General features: G+C 48.4%; 1 long non-coding RNA gene across 1 annotated transcript; it reads right to left on the bottom strand.

The window, feature by feature from the left end:
- Positions 1-915: 915 nt before the first annotated feature.
- LOC149449369 (uncharacterized) lies at positions 916-2,515 on the bottom strand. Its single transcript, XR_016315414.1, has 2 exons — positions 2,402-2,515; positions 916-1,807 (listed from the first exon to the last, which is right to left on the bottom strand). It is a non-coding gene; the product is annotated as an uncharacterized LOC149449369 (long non-coding RNA).
- Between the last annotated feature and the right edge of the window lie 22,616 nt (positions 2,516-25,131).

Below are 25,131 nucleotides of genomic sequence, written 5' to 3'. Positions count from 1 at the left end.
TTTTTGCATTTTTTGCCCACGTTTAAAAAATCATTTTACATAGTGTCCGTGCGCATGTGTTGGGGGCCTCAAATATTTTTTGAGAGGATGTTATGTGCTTGAATGTAACTTTAATTTTTTGCAATAAAACAATAAAAATGTCCTCTATGTGATGATTTGTAGGTGACTCTTTTTTTGTAGGTTCTCTTTTCTAAAAGACCCTGCATGTTTCCTCTGGGCTCCACTGGGTGTATTGCAATGCAGATTGCATTGCAATACATTTCTCCCTGGCTGGAGAATATGACAATGGTGACCCAGAAGTGACATTATACATGTTGCTTTCTGGGTCACAGATAGAAAGGGTCCTCTCTCCTCTCTACCCCCTGGCACCCGCCATGTCGCTCCCCGGGCCTGCAGATGGCCAACGGAGCCTGGAATACATGGCAGGTGTGCGCATGGGGGAGGGGGCACCTGTACAAGGGGCTGTAGAAGCAATCGGGCTGCAGTGCAACCACCCAACTGATTTCACCTGACAGGCAAGGGTCTGCCTGCCAGTTTTAGACACAATCCCAGTGGCTGCAGCCACTGGATTGTTTGTAAAACCCTCCACTGTCAGGTCTGTCCAATGTATGGACCTGGTAGTGAAAGGGTTAATATGAATCTTTCTACCTGTAAAGTTTTCCATCATGGCTTATGTTTAATTCTATAATTTTTTATGACCTGTTATTTTGCTGAATTGTACTTCATTTTCTCAGCTCTGCACTCTGGGGAAACATAATAATTTTATGCAGACTGTTTATTTCAGCCATTTGATAGCTGACTATAGAAGATTACATTTACCTGCATCGTATACTTTTACTATTTAATTAGGTGAAATCTTGACTAATTAGCATGTATGTATTTTATGGGATGAAACATAATAAAATTCCATTAGTATGAGTTTAAAATATATTTTATAGTCAAACAGCACATACATAAAGCAAGATAGGCGTAAAGGCTCATCTAGCCCAAAATACGTCATTAGTTATATAATTATCTTGGTAGGTGCCGGCCAGGGCAGGGTCTTTGCTGCCTTTTAAAGAAAGAAATAAATAAGCGCCACTACTAAGAAGTTTCTTATAGCTTCCAATCATATTGAAAACTGCTGTGAAATTGATTAATAATACAGAGAGAATGACACAGGTACAAAAGAGAGAGAGAACTTTACACAGCACACACTTCAAGAAGAATGCTCTCAATGATCCACTGTTGGACTAGACATAGATATTGTGCATGCTGTACTCAGATTAAGATCAAATGAGTGAATTTCTAAGGTAATGAAGTGTCAGGGTTTGCTGTGTAGCATTGGTAGCTCTCGTATTTGTTTCACTTGTTGATTTGAATTGCTCCTGTAGTCTGCCTGCAATGCTGCTGTCACTGGCAGTTGCACAGCTAGGGCTGTCACACAGTTGCTGCTGACGCTTGTCTCCCTCTCCCCTGCTGCAGTTAGCTGGTGTGAGGAAAGAGGAGAGGTACAAACATTGTTACAGTCTTCATGCCTGAATGTAGGCAGATGCAGTCTGTTTGCTCCACTGTAGGTGGTGCTCAACCGAGTGGTATTGCAACCTGGAGAGGAAGTCCAAGGAAACATGTTTTATCTGTGGTTTCCTGGGTCCATGTCAGCGTTCCGATTGGCTATGCTGCAGCCATGTGACCCATGGTGGCCATCTTGGGTAAGAAGGGTCTTTTTAAGTCCCTGCTCCCAATCTTTGGCACACATTTTGTGAGTTGCTTGTGTAGGGAGAGACTCCACTTGTCAGGGACAGCAACTAGCAGTAGGGAAAGGTTCCTAATAGGGAGGGAAAGGGTAGGGCTTTGTTAATGAGAAAAGAATACCAGGAATACCATTTTAAGAACAAATGAACGAAGTTAGCAACTACATTTGGAGTGCATTGTTCCCAAATGGGTCAGCAGACATACATTTACAGTGTGAGCATGGCAGAATGAGGCATATGGAAGGTGCTTTAATTAGGGAGAAAGGTTAAGGTAGGTAGGAGGGAGGTGGAATAAGGGGGGGGGGGTGGGTGGAAGATGCTGTGTCCTGGGGGTGGGGGGTTAGGTTGGTAACAGGGAGGCACAGTGATTAGAAAGGGATGGAGGGAGATGCTATACCTAGAAGGTGAGGTGGTATCCAGGGAAGGTGAGGTGATATGGTGGGTAGATAAGGTGGTATGGGGATAAAGTGAAGTCTGGGGAGTAGGTGAAGTGGTATGAGGGGGTAGCTGAGGTGGTATGGGGGGTAGGTGAGACAGTATGGGGAGTAGGTGAGGTATGGAGGGTAGGTGAAATGGTATGAGGGAGTAGGAGAGACTGTATGGGAGGGAGGTGAGGTGGTGGTGGGGGGTGAGGTGGGAAGACATTTTATAGGTAGCAGGATATTTACCTCACCTGAGTCCCTCAGTTCCGCTGGTAAACCTGGAAACTCTGTGCAGAGCCTGCCCTGTGTTCCTACTTCCTGCCTGCAGTCATGTCTGGGTAGGACTGGAAGCGGAATTTCCATGCTTGCCCTCCTCCTTTTCTGACCGCCAATATCCTAGCAACCAGTCATGTGCTTGCTCCGTCCCCAGGACCAGGCATTCATAGAAAGAGAAGAGGGAAGTCTGGGAACTACTAGCGCTGACCGTGGATGCCGCTGCCACTCAGCCTATATTCTCCACAGAACTGTTTGCTGTTGCTGAGTGGCGTGACTCCATGCTGCATGAGAGACTAAGTGGGCATTAGGACAGGGTGCTCTGTGGGGGTTCAGACCCCCTGAATCCCCTCTTGTACCCAATGTACCTCCCCTCTATGTACCACTGACTAGGGGGGAGGGAAAAAAGGTGGTACTGTGATTTTTATACGTATGTATATTTACAGTATATATTTTCTTTATATAAACAGTATATATATATATATATATATATATATTTAGGGCTCCCCCATAAGTCAAGGCCTAGGAGGTGCGAACTTTGCCACTTTTAGCCTGGTTTTGGGTACCCTGTGAAATTAGGTTAAATAATATCTCGTCTGTGAATCTTTACTTTTGCAACTGCTATTTGTTATTATTTACGATTAGTTGTCACTTAGCCCCGGTTCACACCAGTGCAACTTGTCAGTTTGACAGTTTCAAAGTCGTACCCTATTGTCCGCAATGGAACAGTTGAAATTGGTGCAACTCTAACTTTTTGTGATTTCAGGCGTGACTTGCATAGGTATGAAGTCGCTCTAACATGAGAGTTTGTGAAGACTCAAGTGAAGTCTCATGATTTTAAAGTCAGGTCCAGTGTGAACCGGGGCTTACTCTGTCAGGCATGCCACCCAAATAAACATCTTTTCATTCAGCCTTGGTGTCTCAGAAGATACAGTACTGCCTAAAGGGTTGTTATCACTAAGAACCAGGGAACCCAATCTTCTTTAGGGCTAGGGCTACACTCCTTAACACAATTATCTCCTAGATTGTAAGCTCCAAGGAGCAGGGCCCTCCTATCCCTCTTGTATGGAACTGTATCATTGCTGTATTGTCTCCCTTTATATTGTAAAGCGCTGAGCAAACATTTGGCGCTATATAAATCCTGTATAATAATAATAATTATGTGATTGACATACACACTTTACATAGATATGTTGTAGAACCTTTAAAAGATAAGTTCACCTTTAAAAAAATGATAAATGCACATATTATTGCGGGTAAAAAATGTGCATTTATTCTCTTTTTTTCTCAAGTGCCTGCAGAGCATTGCACCCCCAATCAGTGCTATGTTAGGTATGGGCTGTAAGTTTCATAGCTTCAGGAAGAGTGAATTGACCACAGGAGTGCTGATCAGCACACTCACAGTCCACTGAAACTATAAAATTGTCTTCTGAGATGGCAGCAGGGGCATGGAGAGGAAAATTGAGGGCGGAAGGGGGTGTAGGTGTGGGTCAAGGGGGTGAAGTCGGTGAAGGGGGCTGCTGCTTAGTAATATGTTCCATCCTAAATTCTAAAGGTGAACTTCGACTTTAAGAGGGATGGGAGCTACCTGTAAGGTAAGGTTGTTTTTAATTGAATAATAATATACTGTATGTATGTCAGGTTGGAAGCTTACATGGTTTAGAGCTAGGGATCACAGTTTGCAGAGGAAGGTGTGGCACAGCTACATATATGAAGGCAACAAAAACCCCCGCTTTTTAATGTAAATGGTAGAATATATTTTATTGGGTTTTTGTTGCATACTAGTTGGGAATGTTTGCATTGCTCGGTGTATTTCTCTACCCATGTGCACCTTTCATTTGCTTTCATTTGCTAGATATGAACTGATTTGTGTTACTGACTGTTTGTTTTCCCAACTCTCCAAATAAAAAATAGGATTTTGCTGAGTTTTGCTTACTACAGTATGTATCCCCCATCAACCATGTTATTTTTGTAGTTTACTTTTTCTCAGGTTAACCCTTTGAGGACCAAGGGACGTATTTGTCCCATGTTTTTAATTGCGTGTATCATCTGATTAAGAACTTAAAACTCTTTTTTTTTTTGGTTTGAGTCAAAATATTAGTTCTTATCAAGAAACAACAAATGGATCTAGCTTTTTGCCAATTATTTCATGAAATGGCTTAGTTACAGCAACTGAAGTGTACGAACTTTAAAAACAAAAAAATGTATTCTTTTGGCGTTCCAAAACCTTACGGTCCTCAAAGGGTTAATATACACTATATTGCCAAAAGTATTGGGACACCCCTCTAAATCCTTGGTTTCAGGTGCTCCAATCACCCCCACAGATGTATAAAATCAAACACCTAGGCATGCAGACTGCTTCTACAAATATTTGTGAAAAAATGGGTTGCTCTTAGGATCTCAGTGAATTAAAACATGGTACCGTGACAGGTTGCCACCTGTGCAATAAGTCCATCCATGAAATTTCCTTACTACTAAATATTTCACAGTCAACTGTTAGTGGTATTATAACAAGAGATGAGCGAATCGAAGTATCCGAAGTGGAATTCGAGTCGAATATCGGAAAAATTTCGATTCGTGCCGAATCTGAAAAATAGCCTAATTCGGACGCGCGAATCGAAATTTTTCAGAAAATGGCGGCTGACATGTGCGGCGACGGAGCGGGGATGTCTGGGAAGGCGCGCAGACAAGGCGCGCTGACCCATAATGCATTCCTCAACTACATGTGATCGCATCAGCCAATCAGCAGCCAGCCAGCCAGCACTGTGTAATGGTCGAGCTATAAATAGCGGCCATTTTGGAATTCTTCATTTGCCTGCAGTCATTGAACAGAGGCAGACCGCTCTGTACTAGGGACAGGGACAGAGTTAGGGCCACAGAAACGATAATTGGGGACAGAGAAAAGTTACTTAGGGACAGAGAACCATTACTCAGGGACACAGACTTGTTAATGAGGGCCACAGAATCGTTATTTAGGGACAAAGAAACGCTAGTTAGGGCCACAGAATTCATAATCAGGGACAGACAGAATTGTTACTCAGTGCCAGAGAATTGTTACTTAGGGCCACAGAAACGTTATTAGGGCCACAGAATTTTTACTCAGGGACAGACAGAATTGTTACTGAGTGCCAGAGAATTGTTACTTAGGGCCACAGAAACTTTAATTAGGGCCACAGAATTTTTACTCAGGGACAGACAGAATTGTTACTGAGTGCCAGAGAATTGTTACTCAGGGACAGACAGAATTGTTACTGAGTGCCAGAGAATTGTTACTTAGGGCCACAGAAACTTTACTTAGGGCCACAGAATTTTTACTCAGGGACAGACAGAATTGTTACTGAGTGCCAGAGAATTGTTACTCAGGGACAGACAGAATTGTTACTGAGTGCCAGATAATTGTTACTCAGGGCCCCAGAAACTTTACTTAGGGCCACAGAATTTTTACTCAGGGACAGACAGAATTGTTACTGAGTGCCAGAGAATTGTTACTCAGGGACAGACAGAATTGTTACTGAGTGCCAGAGAATTGTTACTTAGGGCCACAGAAACTTTACTTAGGGCCACAGAATTGTTACTCGCACAGACACAGAATTGTTACTCGCACAGACACAGAATTGTTACTGAAGGCCACAGAACTGTTACTTAGGGCCACAGAATTGTTACTCGCACAGACACAGAATTGTTACTCGCACAGACACAGAGCTGTTACTGAGGGCCACAGAACTGTTACTTAGGGCCACAGAATTGTTACTCGCACAGACACAGAATTGTTACTCAGGGCCACAGAACTGTTACTTAGGGACAAAGAAACGCTAGTTAGGGCCACAGAATTCATACTCAGGGACAGACAGAATTGTTACGGAGTGCCAGAGAATTGTTACTCTGGGCCACAGAAACTTTACTTAGGGCCACAGAATTTTTACTCAGGGACAGACAGAATTGTTACTGAGTGCCAGAGAATTGTTACTCAGGGACAGACAGAATTGTTACGGAGTGCCAGAGAATTGTTACTCAGGGCCACAGAAACTTTACTTAGGGCCACAGAATTTTTACTCAGGGACAGACAGAATTGTTACTGAGTGCCAGAGAATTGTTACTCAGGGACAGACAGAATTGTTACTGAGTGCCAGATAATTGTTACTTAGGGCCACAGAAACTTTACTTAGGGCCACAGAATTGTTACTCGCACAGACACAGAATTGTTACTCGCACAGACACAGAACTGTTACTGAGGGCCACAGAAACTTTACTTAGGGCCACAGAATTGTTACTCGCACAGACACAGAATTGTTACTCGCACAGACACAGAACTGTTACTGAGGGCCACAGAACTGTTACTTAGGGCCACAGAATTGTTACTCGCACAGACACAGAATTGTTACTCAGGGCCACAGAACTGTTACTTAGGGACAAAGAAACGCTAGTTAGGGCCACAGAATTCATACTCAGGGACAGACAGAATTGTTACGGAGTGCCAGAGAATTGTTACTCAGGGCCACAGAAACTTTACTTAGGGCCACAGAATTTTTACTCAGGGACAGACAGAATTGTTACTGAGTGCCAGAGAATTGTTACTCAGGGACAGACAGAATTGTTACGGAGTGCCAGAGAATTGTTACTCAGGGACAGACAGAATTGTTACTGAGTGCCAGAGAATTGTTACTTAGGGCCACAGAAACTTTAATTAGGGCCACAGAATTTTTACTCAGGGACAGACAGAATTGTTACTGAGTGCCAGAGAATTGTTACTCAGGGACAGACAGAATTGTTACGGAGTGCCAGAGAATTGTTACTCAGGGCCACAGAAACTTTACTTAGGGCCACAGAATTTTTACTCAGGGACAGACAGAATTGTTACTGAGTGCCAGAGAATTGTTACTCAGGGACAGACAGAATTGTTACGGAGTGCCAGAGAATTGTTACTCAAGGCCACAGAAACTTTACTTAGGGCCACAGAATTTTTACTCAGGGACAGACAGAATTGTTACTGAGTGCCAGAGAATTGTTACTCAGGGACAGACAGAATTGTTACTGAGTGCCAGATAATTGTTACTCAGGGCCCCAGAAACTTTACTTAGGGCCACAGAATTTTTACTCAGGGACAGACAGAATTGTTACTGAGTGCCAGAGAATTGTTACTCGGACAGACAGAATTGTTACTGAGTGCCAGAGAATTGTTACTTAGGGCCACAGAAACTTTACTTAGGGCCACAGAATTGTTACTCGCACAGACACAGAATTGTTACTCGCACAGACACAGAACTGTTACTGAGGGCCACAGAAACTTTACTTAGGGCCACAGAATTGTTACTCGCACAGACACAGAATTGTTACTCGCACAGACACAGAACTGTTACTGAGGGCCACAGAACTGTTACTTAGGGCCACAGAATTGTTACTCGCACAGACACAGAATTGTTACTCAGGGCCACAGAACTGTTACTTAGGGACAAAGAAACGCTAGTTAGGGCCACAGAATTCATACTCAGGGACAGACAGAATTGTTACGGAGTGCCAGAGAATTGTTACTCAGGGCCACAGAAACTTTACTTAGGGCCACAGAATTTTTACTCAGGGACAGACAGAATTGTTACTGAGTGCCAGAGAATTGTTACTCAGGGACAGACAGAATTGTTACGGAGTGCCAGAGAATTGTTACTCAGGGCCACAGAAACTTTACTTAGGGCCACAGAATTTTTACTCAGGGACAGACAGAATTGTTACTGAGTGCCAGAGAATTGTTACTCAGGGACAGACAGAATTGTTACGGAGTGCCAGAGAATTGTTACTCAGGGCCACAGAAACTTTACTTAGGGCCACAGAATTTTTACTCAGGGACAGACAGAATTGTTACTGAGTGCCAGAGAATTGTTACTCAGGGACAGACAGAATTGTTACGGAGTGCCAGAGAATTGTTACTCACGGCCACAGAAACTTTACTTAGGGCCACAGAATTTTTACTCAGGGACAGACAGAATTGTTACTGAGTGCCAGAGAATTGTTACTCAGGGACAGACAGAATTGTTACTGAGTGCCAGATAATTGTTACTTAGGGCCACAGAAACGTTATTAGGGCCACAGAATTGTTACTCAGGGACAGACAGAATTGTTACTGAGTGCCAGAGAATTGTTACTTAGGGCCACAGAAACTTTAGTTAGGGCCACAGAATTGTTACTCAGGGACAGACACAGATTTGTTACTGAGGGCCACAGAACTGTTACTTAGGGCCACAGAATTGTTACTCGCACAGACACAGAATTGTTACTGAGGACCACAGAACTGTTACTTAGGGCCACAGAATTGTTACTCGCACAGACACAGAATTGTTACACAGGGACACAGAACTGTTACTGAGGGCCACAGAACCGTTACTTAGGGCCACAGAATTGTTACTCGCACAGACAGAATTGTTACTCGCACAGACACAGAATTGTTACTCGCACAGACACAGAATTGTTACTCAGGGACACAGAACTGTTACCTAGGGCCACAGAACTGTTACTTACGGCCACAGAATTGTTACTCGCACAGACACAGAATTCTTACTCGCACAGACACAGAATTGTTACTCAGGGAAACAGAACTGTTACTGAGGGCCACAGAACTGTTACTTAGGGCCACAGAATTGTTTCTCGCACAGACACAGAATTGTTACTCGCACAGACACAGAATTGTTACTGAGGGCCACAGAACTGTTACTTGGGGCCACAGAAACGTTAATCAGGGACACAGAATTGTTACTGAGGGCCACAGAACTGTTACTTAGGGCCACAGAATTGTTACTCGCACAGACACAGAATTGTTACTCAGGGACACAGAATTGTTACTCAGGGACACATAATCGTTTAATTAAAGAGTATGTCAGACAACATGCAGAGGAGTGGCAGAGGAGGCAATGTTTTAGGAGCGAGCAGACGTGGCAGCAGAGGAAGGGGTCGAGGCAGCACTATTCGCAGCCAGAGGCCAGTGCTCCCGGTGTCATTCAGCGGTCGTGTCTCCACCGACAACCCTGCCGTCATCGATTGGTTGGCTCGGTCGTCTTCCTCTTCCCAGGTCACCTCTGACACCTACAGCCAACGGTCGGTGGGTACGTCAGACACAACCGTTAGTTGGCATGGCCCGGGACCTAGCCCACTGAAATCACGTGTCCTCTACCTGCCCCTGTCCTTTGGTGTTCCCTCACCAAGCGAAGTATGCTGTGGGCTCAGCCCCACTGTACAGTGAGGAAGAGCTAACAGAGGGCGGTCAGGAACGGGGGGAGACATCCGCCTTTTCAGCAGCTAGGCGAAGAAGTAGTGGCGAGGAGAGTGGCCCGGTAGCCGGTCTAGAGACAGGTCTGTCTCCTGACCCAGACGCAGCCGAGGGGGCTAGTAGTGAGGCGGAGACCCTACTTGATGATGAGGAGGTTGATCGCACTTGGCAGCCTCGTCGTCATCAGGCAATTTCTTCCGCATCATCAGGAGAAGAGGGTGGCAGCTTGGCAGTGAGCGAAACAGTCGGTGGGTTGCCCAGGAGACAGCAGCAGGGTCACAGCAGTGTCAGTGGAAGCAGTGTCAGTGGAGCCAAACGGCCACGGAGTAGAGCACCAGCTCCACTGCAGCCTACCACCACGGCCAGTAGTGGTGCCGGTGTGCACGGAGGAAGCAGCAGTCAACCAGTGAGGAGTATCGGGGGCAAAGTTTCCTACTCGGCGGTGTGGCAATTTTTCGTCAAGCCGCCCGAGGAAGTAAACGTAGCCGTATGTCGACTATGTGGCCAGAAAGTCAAGCGTGGCCAGGGGGCCCATGTTGGGACTACAGCGTTGCGGCAGCATATGCAGCGTCGCCATTTGGTGGCCTGGGAAAACCGTGATAAAGATACGGCGGTTCTGCCCGCCCCAGCCCCCGCTCCATCACCCGCTCCGTTACTTGCTCCGTCACCCGACGTCAATCGCCCTCCATCAGCCAGTCAAGGCTCCAACACCTCTGCTGAGGGGAGCTGTCGCTCGTTGGCATCTTCCGCTCGTTCAGATGCTCCTTCTCCTGCTACTCCTCTTCACGGATTCCGTCAGCAGTCTTTCTTGGAATCCGTTTCCAAGAGACAACAGTTTGCGAGCACGCACCCGACGGTGCAAAAGCTGAACGTCCTCCTGTCCAAGTTGCTGGTGCTGCAGTCCCTCCCTTTCCAAGTGGTGGACTCAGCACCTTTCCGAGAAATGATGGCTTGTGCCGCGCCGCGGTGGAGAGTGCCAAGCCGTCATTTCTTCGCCAAAAAGGCAGTGCCAGCCCTGCATTCACATGTAGAAGAGATGGTGGGCCAGTCTTTGAGCATGTCGGTCTCTGCCAAAGTGCACGGCAGCGCCGACGTGTGGAGCTGTAACTATGGTCAGGGACAGTACATGTCATTTACGGCCCACTGGGTGAACGTGGTGCCGTCACAGCCGCACCAGCAACTTGGACAGGTCACGCCGCTTTTGCCTCCACGTTTGCACGTCCTTGGTCCGGCAAAGATGTCCGCCTCTACCACCTCTTCTTCCGCCGTGTCCTCAGCCGCCACCCCCGTGCCAAGTCCCATTACCCGACCGGCATATCACATGTGCAGGGCGCAACGGTGTCACGCTGTTCTGCACCTGGTATGCCTTGGCGAACGTAGTCACACAGGGGAGGAACTTCTGAGTGTAATGAACAGAGAAATCGACAGATGGCTGTCTCCGCGCAAACTGAAAATCGGAACCATGTTGACCGACAACGGAAAGAACATGGTGTCTGCTCTGCGTCAAGGAAGGTTGTGCCATACGCCATGCATGGCTCACGTGTTCAATCTGGTTGTCAAGCGGTTCCTAAAATCCACCATCCCACTGCAAGACATCCTTAAAATGTCACGTAAACTTTGCATGCATTTCAGCCATTCCTACACCGCAAAGCACACCCTCCTTGAGCTGCAGCGGCAGAACGGAATTCCACAGCATCGCCTGATCTGCGACGTTGCAACAAGGTGGAATTCAACCCTACACATGTTAGACCGCCTTTACGAACAGCGAAAGGCCATCACCGATTTCCTGATGTTACAAGCGGATAAAGGTACTCCCCTGTGTAACTTCGATGTCAGCCATTGGCAGCTCATGCGTGACACCTGCCGCTTGCTCAGGCCCTTTGAGGAGGCCACGCTATTCGTGAGTCGGCAGGACTATGGGATGAACGACGTCATTCCTCTGTTGCACGTCCTTGAACAAATGCTGTTAACAATGGCTGGTCAGGGTGCGGTAGACGTGGCGCACAGATCTCAACGCCACATGACCCCTGTGGGGGCAGGACAGGAAGAAGAGGAGGAGGTAGAGGAGGACATTTGTGCTCAGGAATTATTGAGTGAAATGGGTGGTTTTTCCACTCAGCGGACAGGAGTGGAGGAGCAGGAGCATCTGGTAGAGGAGGAGGAGGAGGAGACAGAGGACCCAGACGCACCGTGGCAGTATGCTGTGGAGATGGAGGCAGGGAGTCCCTCGCATTCCTTGTCACAAATGGCCCATAGCATGCTCGGTTGCTTGCGTAGCGACAGCCGAATAATAACCATCAGACAGAGGGATGACTTTTGGCTGTCCACCTTGTTGGACCCTCGCTACCGTTCCAAAATGGTGGCCTTTTTCACACCTGCTGAGAGGGAGGCCAAAATAACGTACTATAAAAACCACCTATGTAGTCAGCTGGTCTCTGCCTTTGTGCGCCAACGTCCATCCTCAGACACTGTGGGCCCTGTGCGCTCGCGTTCCGCTGCCATGGCAGCAGGGGAGGGGTGGGGTGGTAGGAGCAGTGGCAGCTCCACCAGCAGCGGCTGCCTCAGTCTGCAGTCGATGATGAGTAGCTTTCTTCACCAGCGCAGTGAGGAAACTACTAACCAGCCGCAGCAGCAGCAGCAGCAGCAGCATCAGGTGGACCTGGAGCAGGACCTCAAACAACAGGCTTAGGCCTACTTGGACAGCACCCTGCCAACCGAGGTAGACAATCCCCTTGACTACTGGGCAACGAAACTTGACCTTTGGCCCCAACTAGCTGAATTTGCCCTTGAAAGGCTGTCATGCCCGGCCAGTAGCGTGGCATCGGAGCGCGTGTTTAGTGCGGCAGGAGGTATTGTAACTCCGCGGAGGACACGACTGTCCACCCAAAGTGTGGAGAGACTCACGTTTGTGAAAATGAATCAGGCGTGGATTAGTCTGGATTTCAAACCACCCGTTCCTGACACAACTGACTAAATCCGCCATGAATCATGCCTCAAACATGTGCCACTTTGAGGTCTCCTCACACACTGCTGGTGTGTAGAATTTTTTGACATAGGGTGCTGGCAGATTACGGGCCTCCCATAGCTGCTGCCAGGCCCCTAATCTGCCATAGGCCCCTATATACCGCCTCCTCATGCTGCTGCCAGGTCCAGAGTCTCTCATGGGTCCCTGTACGGCCTCCCATTGCTGCTGTCTCCATCGCCACACTCTGCCATGTGCCACTTTCAGGTCTCCTCACACACTGCTGGTGTGTTCAGTTTTTTGACATAGGGTGCTGGCAGATTACGGGTCTCCCATAGCTGCTGCCAGGCCCCTAATCTGCCATAGGCCCCTATATACCGCCTCCTCATGCTGCTGCCAAGTCCAGAGTCTGTCATGGGTCCCTGTACGGCCTCCGATTGCTGCTGTCTCCATCGCCACACTCTGCCATGTGCCACTTTCAGGTCTCCTCACACACTGCTGGTGTGTAGAATTTTTTGACATAGGGTGCTGGCAGATTACGGGCCTCCCATAGCTGCTGCCAGGCCCCTAATCTGCCATGGGCCCCTATATACCGCCTCCTCATGCTGCTGCCAGGTCCAGAGTCTCTCATGGGTCCCTGTACGGCCTCCCATTGCTGCTGTCTCCATCGCCACACTCTGCCATGTGCCACTTTCAGGTCTCCTCACACACTGCTGGTGTGTAGAATTTTTTGACATAGGGTGCTGGCAGATTACGGGCCTCCCATAGCTGCTGCCAGGCCCCTAATCTGCCATAGGCCCCTATATACCGCCTCCTCATGCTGCTGCCAGGTCCAGAGTCTCTCATGGGTCCCTGTACGGCCTCCCATTGCTGCTGTCTCCATCGCCACACTCTGCCATGTGCCACTTTCAGGTCTCCTCACACACTGCTGGTGTGTTCAGTTTTTTGACATAGGGTGCTGGCAGATTACGGGCCTCCCATAGCTGCTGCCAGGCCCCTAATCTGCCATAGGCCCCTATATACCGCCTCCTCATGCTGCTGCCAAGTCCAGAGTCTGTCATGGGTCCCTGTACGGCCTCCCATTGCTGCTGTCTCCATCGCCACACTCTGCCATGTGCCACTTTCAGGTCTCCTCACACACTGCTGGTGTGTTGAATTTTTTGACATAGGGTGCTGGCAGATTACGGGCCTCCCATAGCTGCTGCCAGGCCCCTAATCTGCCATGGGCCCCTATATACCGCCTCCTCATGCTGCCGCCAGGTCCAGAGTCTGTCATGGGTCCCTGTACGGCCTCCCATTGCTGCTGTCTCCATCGCCACACTCTGCCATGTGCCACTTTCAGGTCTCCTCACACACTGCTGGTGTGTAGAATTTTTTGACATAGGGTGCTGGCAGATTACGGGCCTCCCATAGCTGCTGCCAGGCCCCTAATCTGCCATAGGCCCCTATATACCGCCTCCTCATGCTGCTGCCAGGTCCAGAGTCTGTCATGGGTCCCTGTACGGCCTCCCATTGCTGCTGTCTCCATCGCCACACTCTGCCATGTGCCACTTTCAGGTCTCCTCACACACTGCTGGTGTGTTCAGTTTTTTGACATAGGGTGCTGGCAGATTACGGGCCTCCCATAGCTGCTGCCAGGCCCCTAATCTGCCATAGGCCCCTATATACCGCCTCCTCATGCTGCTGCCAGGTCCAGAGTCTCTCATGGGTCCCTGTACGGCCTCCCATTGCTGCTGTCTCCATCGCCACACTCTGCCATGTGCCACTTTCAGGTCTCCTCACACACTGCTGGTGTGTTCAGTTTTTTGACATAGGGTGCTGGCAGATTACGGGCCTCCCATAGCTGCTGCCAGGCCCCTAATCTGCCATAGGCCCCTATATACCGCCTCCTCATGCTGCTGCCAAGTCCAGAGTCTGTCATGGGTCCCTGTACGGCCTCCCATTGCTGCTGTCTCCATCGCCACACTCTGCCATGTGCCACTTTCAGGTCTCCTCACACACTGCTGGTGTGTTGAATTTTTTGACATAGGGTGCTGGCAGATTACGGGCCTCCCATAGCTGCTGCCAGGCCCCTAATCTGCCATGGGCCCCTATATACCGCCTCCTCATGCTGCTGCCAGGTCCAGAGTCTCTCATGGGTCCCTGTACGGCCTCCCATTGCTGCTGTCTCCATCGCCACACTCTGCAATGTGCCACTTTCAGGTCTCCTCACACACTGCTGGTGTGTAGAATTTTTTGACATAGGGTGCTGGCAGATTACGGGCCTCCCATAGCTGCTGCCAGGCCCCTAATCTGCCATAGGCCCCTATATACCGCCTCCTCATGCTGCTGCCAGGTCCAGAGTCTGTCATGGGTCCCTGTACGGCCTCCCATTGCTGCTGTCTCCATCGCCACACTCTGCCATGTGCCACTTTCAGGTCTCCTCACACACTGCTGGTGTGTTCAGTTTTTTGACATAGGGTGCTGGCAGATTACGGGCCTCCCATAGCTGCTGCCAGGCCCCTAATCTGCCATAGGCCCCTATATACCGCCTCCTCATGCTGCTGCCAGGTCCAGAGTCTCTCATGGGTCCCTGTACGGCCTCCCATTGCTGCTGTCTCCATCGCCACACTCTGCCATGTGCCACTTTCAGGTCTCCTCACACACTGCTGGTGTGTTCAGTTTTTTGACATAGGGTGCTGGCAGATTACGGGCCTCCCATAGCTGCTGCCAGGCCCCTAATCTGCCATAGGCCCCTATATACCGCCTCCTCATGCTGCTGCCAAGTCCAGAGTCTGTCATGGGTCCCTGTACGGCCTCCCATTGCTGCTGTCTCCATCGCCACACTCTGCCATGTGCCACTTTCAGGTCTCCTCACACACTGCTGGTGTGTAGAATTTTTTGACATAGGGTGCTGGCAGATTACGGGCCTCCCATAGCTGCTGCCAGGCCCCTAATCTGCCATGGGCCCCTATATACCGCCTCCTCATGCTGCTGCCAGGTCCAGAGTCTCTCATGGGTCCCTGTACGGCCTCCCATTGCTGCTGTCTCCATCGCCACACTCTGCCATGTGCCACTTTCAGGTCTCCTCACACACTGCTGGTGTGTTGAATTTTTTGACATAGGGTGCTGGCAGATTACGGGCCTCCCATAGCTGCTGCCAGGCCCCTAATCTGCCATGGGCCCCTATATACCGCCTCCTCATGCTGCTGCCAGGTCCACAGTGTCTCATGCCATGTGCCACTTTCAGGTCTCCTCACACTGCTGGTGTGTTGAATTTTTTGACATAGGGTGCTGGCAGATTATGGGCCTCCTATAGCTGCTGCCAGGCCCCTAATCTGCCATAGGCCCCTATATACCGCCTCCTCATGCTGCTGCCAGGTCCAGAGTCTGTCATGGGTCCCTGTACGGCCTCCCATTGCTGCTGTCTCCATCGCCACACTCTGCCATGTGCCACTTTCAGGTCTCCTCACACACTGCTGGTGTGTTCAGTTTTTTGACATAGGGTGCTGGCAGATTACGGGCCTCCCATAGCTGCTGCCAGGCCCCTAATCTGCCATAGGCCCCTATATACCGCCTCCTCATGCTGCTGCCAGGTCCAGAGTCTCTCATGGGTCCCTGTACGGCCTCCCATTGCTGCTGTCTCCATCGCCACACTCTGCCATGTGCCACTTTCAGGTCTCCTCACACACTGCTGGTGTGTAGAATTTTTTGACATAGGGTGCTGGCAGATTACGGGCCTCCCATAGCTGCTGCCAGGCCCCTAATCTGCCATAGGCCCCTATATACCGCCTCCTCATGCTGCTGCCAGGTCCAGAGTCTCTCATGGGTCCCTGTACGGCCTCCCATTGCTGCTGTCTCCTTCGCCACACTCTGCCATGTGCCACTTTCAGGTCTCCTCACACACTGCTGGTGTGTTCAGTTTTTTGACATAGGGTGCTGGCAGATTACGGGCCTCCCATAGCTGCTGCCAGGCCCCTAATCTGCCATAGGCCCCTATATACCGCCTCCTCATGCTGCTGCCAAGTCCAGAGTCTGTCATGGGTCCCTGTACGGCCTCCCATTGCTGCTGTCTCCATCGCCACACTCTGCCATGTGCCACTTTCAGGTCTCCTCACACACTGCTGGTGTGTAGAATTTTTTGACATAGGGTGCTGGCAGATTACGGGCCTCCCATTGCTGCTGCCAGGCCCCTAATCTGCCATGGGCCCCTATACCGCCTCCTCATGCTGCTGCCAAGTCCAGAGTGTGTCATGGGTCCCTGTACGGCCTCCCATTGCTGCTGTCTCCATAGCCACACTCTGCCATGTGCCACTTTCAGGTCTCCTCACACTGCTGGTGTGTTGAATTTTCTGACATAGGGTGCTGGCAGATTACGGGCCTCCCATTGCTGCTGCCAGGCACGTAATCTGCCATGGGCCCCCGTACCGACTCCTCATGCTGTGACGTTGCAACAAGGTGGAATTCAACCCTACATATGTTAGACCGCCTTTACGAACAGCGAAAGGCCATCACCGATTTCCTGATGTTAAAAGCGGATAAAGGTACTCCCTGTGTAACTTAGATGTCAGCCATTGGCAGCTCATGCGTGACACCTGCGCTTGCTCAGGCCCTTTGAGGAGGCCACGCTATTCGTGAGTCGCCAGGACTATGGGATGAACGACGTCATTCCTCTGTTGCACGTCCTGGAACAAATGCTGTTAACAATGGCTGGTCAGGGTGCGGTAGACGTGGCGCACAGATCTCAACGCCACATGACCCCTGTGGGGGCAGGACAGGAAGAAGAGGAGGAGGTAGAGGAGGACATTGGTGCTCAGGAATTATTGAGTGAAATGGGTGGTTTTTCCACTCAGCGGACAGGAGTGGAGGAGCAGGAGCATCTGGTAGAGGAGGAGGAGGAGGAGACAGAGGACCCAGATGCACCGTGGCAGTATGCTGTGGAGATGGAGGCAGGGAGTCCCTCGCATTCCTTGGCACAAATGGCCCATAGCATGCTCGCTTGCTTGCGTAGCGACAGCCGAATAATAACCATCAGACAGAGGGATGACTTTTGGCTGTCCACCTTGTTGGACCCTCGCTACCATTCAAAAATGGTGGCCTTTTTCACACCTGCTGAGAGGGAGGCCAAAATAACGTACTATAAAAACCACCTATGTAGTCAGCTGGTCTCTGCCTGTCTGCGCCAACGTCCATCCTCAGACACTGTGGGCCCTGTGCGCTCGCGTTCCGCTGCCATGGCAGCAGGGGAGGGGTGGGGTGGTAGGAGCAGTGGCAGCTCCACCAGCAGCGGCTGCCTCAGTCTGCAGTCGATGATGAGTAGCTTTCTTCACCAGCGCAGTGAGGAAACTACTAACCAGCCGCAGCAGCAGCAGCAGCAGCATCAGGTGGACCTGGAGCAGGACCTCAAACAACAGGCTTAGGCCTACTTGGACAGCACCCTGCCAACCGAGGTAGACAATCCCCTTGACTACTGGGCAACGAAACTTGACCTTTGGCCCCAACTAGCTGAATTTGCCCTTGAAAGGCTGTCATGCCCGGCCAGTAGCGTGGCATCGGAGCGCGTGTTTAGTGCGGCAGGAGGTATTGCAACTCCGCGGAGGACACGACTGTCCACCCAAAGTGTGGAGAGACTGACGTTTGTGAAAATGAATCAGGCGTGGATTAGTCTGGATTTCAATCCACCAGTTCCTGACACAACTGACTAAATCCGCCATGAATCATGCCCCAAACATGTGCCACTTTCAGGTCTCCTCACACTGCTGGTGTGTTCCATTTTTTGTCATAGGGTGCTGGCAGATTACGGGCCTCCCATAGCTGCTGCCAGGCCCCTAATCTGCCATGGGCCCCTATACCGCCTCCTCATGCTGCTGCCAAGTCCAGAGTCTCTCATGGGTCCCTGTACGGCCTCCCATTGCTGCTGTCTCCATCGCCACACTCTGCCATGTGCCACTTTCAGGTCTCCTCACACTGCTGGTGTATTCAATTTTTTGTCATAGGGTGCTGGCAGATTACGGGCCTCCCATAGCTGCTGCCAGGCCCCTAATCTGCCATGGGCCCCTATACCGCCTCCTCATGCTGCTGCCAGGTCCAGAGTCTGTCATGGGTCCCTGTACGGCCTCCCATTGCTGCTGTCTCCATCGCCACACTCTGCCATGTGCCACTTTCAGGTCTCCTCACACTGCTGGTGGGTTCCATTTTTTGTCATAGGGTGCTGGCAGATTACGGGCCTCCCATAGCTGCTGCCAGGCCCCTAATCTGCCATGGGCCCCCGTACCGACTCCTCATGCTGCTGCCAGGCCCGTAATCTGTCATGGGCCCCTGTTGTCGCTTGTTGGCATATTCCGCTCGTTCAGATGCTCCTTCTCCTGCTACTCCTCTTCACGGATTCCGTCAGCAGTCTTTCTTGGAATCCGTTTCCAAGAGACAACAGTTTGCGAGCACGCACCAGACGGTGCAGAAACTGAACGTCCTCCTGTCCAAGTTGCTGCTGCCAGGCTCGTAATCTGTCATGCGCCCCTGTACCGCCTCCTCATGCTGCTGCCAGGTCCAGAGTGTGTCATGGGCCCCCGTACCGACTCCAAATGCTGCTGCCAGGCCCGTAATCTGTCATGGGCCCCTGTACCGCCTCCCCATGCTGCTGCCAGGTCCAGATTGTGTCATGGGTCCCTGTACGGCCTCCCTTTGCTGCTGCCAGGCCTGTAATCTGCCATGGGCCCCCGTACCGACTCCTCATGCTGCTGCCAGGCCCGTAATCTGCCATGGGCCCCTGTACCGCCTCCTCATGCTGCTGCCAGGTCCAGAGTGTGTCATGGGTCCCTGTACGGCCTCCCATTGCTGCTGTCTCTATCGCCACACTCTGCCATGTGCCACTTTCAGGTCTCCTCACACTGCTGGTGGTTTCCATTTTTGTCATAGGGTGCTGTATGGCCTCCCATTGCTGCTGCCTCCACCGCCACACTGTGGCTCCACACTCTGGTTTTGGCCCCGTGACTGGCCAAATGAGTGAAGTGTGCGGTGATTCTAAGATCGACGGCACTCATCTGCATGTCATACTGCCTGACAGTATTATTTCTCTTCCCCAGCAGACTCCAAGGGCATTTAAATTAAAGGTACAGTGTTCAGCACTAATATTAAGTCTCTCTGAAGCCTAGAAACACCCTTTTTTAAGTTAAATTCACAGCGAATATATTCGACTCGAATCGAAATTTTTCCACGAATTCGCCGAATCAGTCGAATCGAATTTTTGAATACTTCGCTCATCTCTAATTATAACAAAGTGAAAGCAACTGGGAACAACAGCAACTCAAACATGAAGTGGTAGGCCAGGTAAAATGACAGAGCGGGGTCAGAGCATGCTGAAGCGCACAGTGCGCAGAAGTCGCCAACTGTCTGCAAAGTCAATAGCTAAAGTCCTGCAAACTTTGTGCGGCCTTCAGATTAGCACAACAACAGTGCTTAGAGAGCTTCATTGAATGGGTTTTCATGGCTGAGCAGTTGAATCCAAGCCTTATATCACCAAGTGCAATGCAAAGCGTTGGATGCAGTGGTGTAAAGCACACCACCACTGGACTCTAGAGCAGTGGAGATGTGTTCTCTAGAGTAACAAATCACGCTTCTCTGTCTGGCAATCTGATGGACATGTCTGGGTTTACACTTTACATGTAAAGTTTGGTGGAGGGGGGATGATGGTATGTGGTTGTTTTTCAGGGGTTGGGATTGGCCTCTTAGTTCCAGTGAAGGGAACTCTTAAGGTGTCAGCATACCAAGACATTTTGAACAATTTCATGCTCACAACTTTGTGGGAACAGTTTGGGGATGGCCCCAACCCGAGTCCTGACCTCTACTCGATAGAACACCTTTGGGATGAATTAGAGCAGAGACTACAAGCCAGGCCTTCTCGTTCGACATCAGTGCCTGACCTCACAAATGCGCTTCTGGAAGAATGGTCAAACATTCCCATAGACACACTCCTAAACCTTGTGGACAGCCTTCCCAGAAAAGTTGAAGCTATTATAGCTGCAAAGGGTGGGCCAACTCAATATTGAACCCTACAGATTACGTCTGGGATGCCATTAAAGTTCATGTGTGTGTAAAGACAGGTGTCCCAATACTTTTGGCAAAATAGTGTAGCTACAATACTATATTATTTTCACATTTATGGTCACTACTTACATGTATCTTGCTTTATACACGATTTAATTATTTACATGGCTGGCAGCATTAACGTTTTGAACAATACAAACAAACTCATTAATAGGCAGTCAAACATTAAGGGCCCACTCACACCAAATTGGTTGGGCTGTATTGCTCAACCCTTTTCCAAAGCAATGACAAGCTAAAATCTTCTGTTTCAAATAGGTTCAACACCAATGTGCTACTGGGTGAAATGGTATATGCTGCATTTAAACACTTTGCAATGCACAATAACTCATCACAGCATGTTGCAAAACATGCTAAGGAAAACAAAATTAAAGGATAAGTTCACCTTTGTGAACGTGTTACATATTCCACCTGTTTTTAGTTTATGTTCCCACTGCTGCAGCTGCCGCCCGCTGTCCTCACTCCCTTTGACAGCAGTATGGAGAGAAGTTCCCCATACTAGCTGTCACTTTTTGAAAATAGTGCAGCTGTGCGGGGCTCCTTTGCAGATGTCAGCTTGTAGTTCTCAATGAACTACCACGACGCTGTATGGGCACACAGGTACACTGACAGGTTTGCATTAGTCATGCATGGCACCAGCAATCTGCTGAGCACTGGTGAGATGCTTTCCAGGCTCCAAAAAAATAATAGTAAATGCACCTTACTTTACCTGCAAAAAATTGGTATTTTTTTTTTTTTTTTTAAAGTGGACTTATCCTTTAACTATTTCAGCTTCTGCTGTGGATAAAAATGCTCAGCAGAGCAACAAAAATCATTAAAAAAAGATATCACTACAAGTCAGCTTAAGTACACTACGACGTACATGATGTGAATTCAACTCAAGTAATACCAACTTTCATCAACTTTAGTTTGGCATTGGTTGGATAATGCAAAGCTTGAAAATTCTTTCCTCTGTACTTCAGGGCACATAGAAATAGAGCCAAGGCACATAATCTAAGATGAAATATATTGCAATCGCTAATAGCACACATTTTCACTGATGGTGTATTAATAAACACTTTAGACAGCAGGACACCAGTAAATGTGAGTAAAGTGTTTTCTTTACTTTATATCACATTGATTTTTCATGATAACTCTTCCTTAATGTTTTGCTATGAAGGCTAATGTATTTGGAGCATGCTAATGATTAGCTAGCTTTTAAAGCATATGAGAAATTCTATAGCACAGATTTTAAAAGTATTCCCTAACCTATTTCTTTTGGTCAGATATATGTGATAGTAGCAAATGTGCGTCCATGCCTTGGATGGATCATTGAGAATCGTGGCGCTAATGTGTGTACAGGACTAATAAGAATTGTAGAGAGGCAACAAACATAATAGTTGCCTTTATTTCTATGCATGTTGTGCATTTCTACATATGTGTAGCTCTACCCCCTCAGGGGCTGCTGAGTAATTTTTGAGTTCCCTGTCTTTCCTGAGCCTGTTCTGAAAGCCCAACCCTTGCTGACACCATCTTAAACCTCTGACCAGAAGAGCCCTGTGGCTGCAACAATAAATAGACTCATACATAGTTTAGAGTGAGCTGATATTTTGGTTGTATTAAAGCAGAGTTCCAGCCATTTTTGTGTTTATTAAAAGGCAGTAGCTACAAAAACTGTAGCTGCTGACTTTTATTAAACACACATTTACCTGTGCCAGGGACCAGCGATATGCTCACCAGCACCGTCTCTTCTCTCCCTCTTCTCTGCAAGGTGCCGACATCTCAACTAAGGGCACCAGGCTGTGACAGCTTGCGGCTTCACAGTCGGGTGCCCACTGTGTGTTCGTGAGTTGTGCTGCGCATTCCGATTGGTCTGGCAGTCTTCTGGGACCTGTGAATGTTCCCAGGACACTGTGGGAGGAAAGAGGGGGACCGAACTTCTGACTCACTTCGCCATGGCGAACTGAGCTGGAAGTGGAAGTTTTGACAGGTATGTCAAAACCAGGTATCTGCTCTCCCCAAAAGGTGCCAAATATGGCAGTGGAGAGGGGGAGGAGACCACTTTTGGGTGGAACTCTGCTTTAAGGTCAAAAGTAAGCACAGTAAGGCAACAAAAGAAATATGTGCATGAAATAACAGTTATTACTCTTAATAACTTCAAATAAGGGTCACAACACAGCTCAATCTCAATCAGTTCTAGGGGTCCTGCAATTTTAAATGTAAACAGTAGCCCCAGTCCTGAGGTATTTCTTCCCCAGAGAGCAAAGAAAAACTATAAAACAGAAAGGCTAGCTCACTTTGGGCTCTCAGGGGCTGATGACTGGGCTTAATTCTGAGAAAAGGAAGATCTTTTCAATTAAATAGGCCAATATCCCTTTAAACTGCAGTATCTGATCTTCTGCTTGCTCAATAGAACCCTAGTTGTTGCACAGAAGGATTCAGATAATCCTTGAGGCAAAGGTAGAAGTTCCTTAATAGCGGGTGAGCAAAAAAAAAAAAACGAGCTGCCCCTTTAAATGGTATTTAATTTGGTGGTATCCCTTTAACACCCGCATGGTGAGATGTAGAATTAGGCAGAGATTAGGGAATGGGATAACACACTTCTGTAGGGATTAGTTTCTCTTTCAACCACAGTGACAACTGTGGCAATGGCGGAGCTCCTTGGCAAATGGGGGCTGACTGTGATGGAAGCAATAATAAAGCTTTACCTGTGGAGGGCAGCCACTGCAAATTGCTCTTGTGATTGGATATGCTGAGAGTGTAATAACTAGTAGGCCAGGTGAACTGAACCTTAACACATGTAACTTGGGAAAACAGTGTCAGTCAAACTGAATAGAAAGTAGCTGATTTGAGTAATGTAATTTACAACTTAAATGACTTGAGAATGGAGCTCTCTCACTTCGTGGCCTCGGTCAGGTAGTCTCTCTGGAGACGGGGGCCCTTGTGTTATTGTGGTTCCTCCTTCAGAGATCACTCCAGACAACAGCACTCCGGTCCGCCTGCTCGCAGGGCAGTTCAACAGACATGGTGTCAGCTGTCAGCAAGTTCTCCTTTCTCCTCCACTCTCTAAGGCATGGCCTCCAGTGTCCTACACAGCCTTCTCCTTACACCTGCTCTCCAGCTCTCCCCATCCACTTCCTGTCCTCAGGTTCCCAGGCTTCTGTATTTATTTGCCTCTGCCCACACACCAGCACCTCTGGGAAATGTTGTTTGTTAGTTTGCTATCAAACAGAAAAGTCCTGCAATCAGCCTACGAATCCCACAAAGCTTTTCAAGAGAGTCTGTACAACTGGGCTGAAGGACTTTCCATCTTGTGTCTGTTTAACATCCTGCAACCAGTATTATAGCAGGGTGTTACATTTGTAAGAAATTCAAACAAACATATAATACCTATATTGGTGTAATTTTGGAAGTAATTTTTGTCAGGTTTCTATTTTTGGCAATGTACAGTCCCCATCTACCTCTTCATAAAGAAGGATAACACTGGGAAGATAGTTTTTTTTTTTCAACTTTGGATGGAGCAGAGGGGCTGTGACCTTCATAACCCCTCCCCCATCTCCCACACTCATTCACCTCCCTTGACTTTTACAGCCTGGTAGGCAGTTATGCTAAAGGTCTGCAAGGAGTAACTTATACAAAAGGGGGCAACACTAGCTTCTGAGGCCAAGGGTGTACTTACTTTTTTGGGGTAATCCACCCAACAGTGTTTTCAGGTTCCATCCGATTAAACTCATCAATGCCTCCCACATGGAATGAATAAACAAGTTGGCTGCAATCCAATGACTTCAGCCTTCACAAAGTTTTAATTATCCAGAACTAGTTCACAAAAGAGTCTGCTTGATTAAGACAGATTCTTCTGTGATCTAGTCTTGGAGTAATAGAACTATGTGAAGACTGATGCTATTTGAGCGCGGTCAACTTGCTTGTTCACACAATTACATCTACTGGTATTTTTGTTGAATAAATAATTGAAAAATCAAAAATACCTTGTGTTTTTTTAAAGTATATCATCTTTATTTGTATGCACTATTTAAAGAAAGATCTATTGTTCGCCCATTCAATTATGTTGAAAAAAACAAAAATTTCTATAGGATGTATTTACTTTTTCACATGGCTATAGTTGCTATGAATTTCACACATGTTGTGCATTTCAATATATGCAAGGACTATTATCAAACATAATGGTGTAGTTTTCGAATTGAGGATTTGTTGTTTGATTCTTTATTTGCCCACATTCAGGCACAATTTTAAATGATTGCAATGACTTCTAAAGTACAGTCCAGGTTTGATTCACCAAGGGTTTAATAATTCCTGTTTGAAATTCAGTGAACCGATTGAAGTCTATGGCGGGTGAAACTTGTTAGTACATACAGTCGGTGCATTTTTAAGGCTAATTACTGCCAAAAAAGTTATGAGAAGAGGGGAGAAGGC

Source organism: Staurois parvus, unplaced genomic scaffold (assembly GCF_062004578.1).
Source record: "Staurois parvus isolate SC_StPar_1 unplaced genomic scaffold, SC_StPar_1.0 ptg000624l, whole genome shotgun sequence".
Classification (NCBI taxonomy): Eukaryota; Metazoa; Chordata; class Amphibia; order Anura; family Ranidae; genus Staurois; species Staurois parvus.
This window is presented reverse-complemented; position numbering and strand designations above follow the sequence as displayed.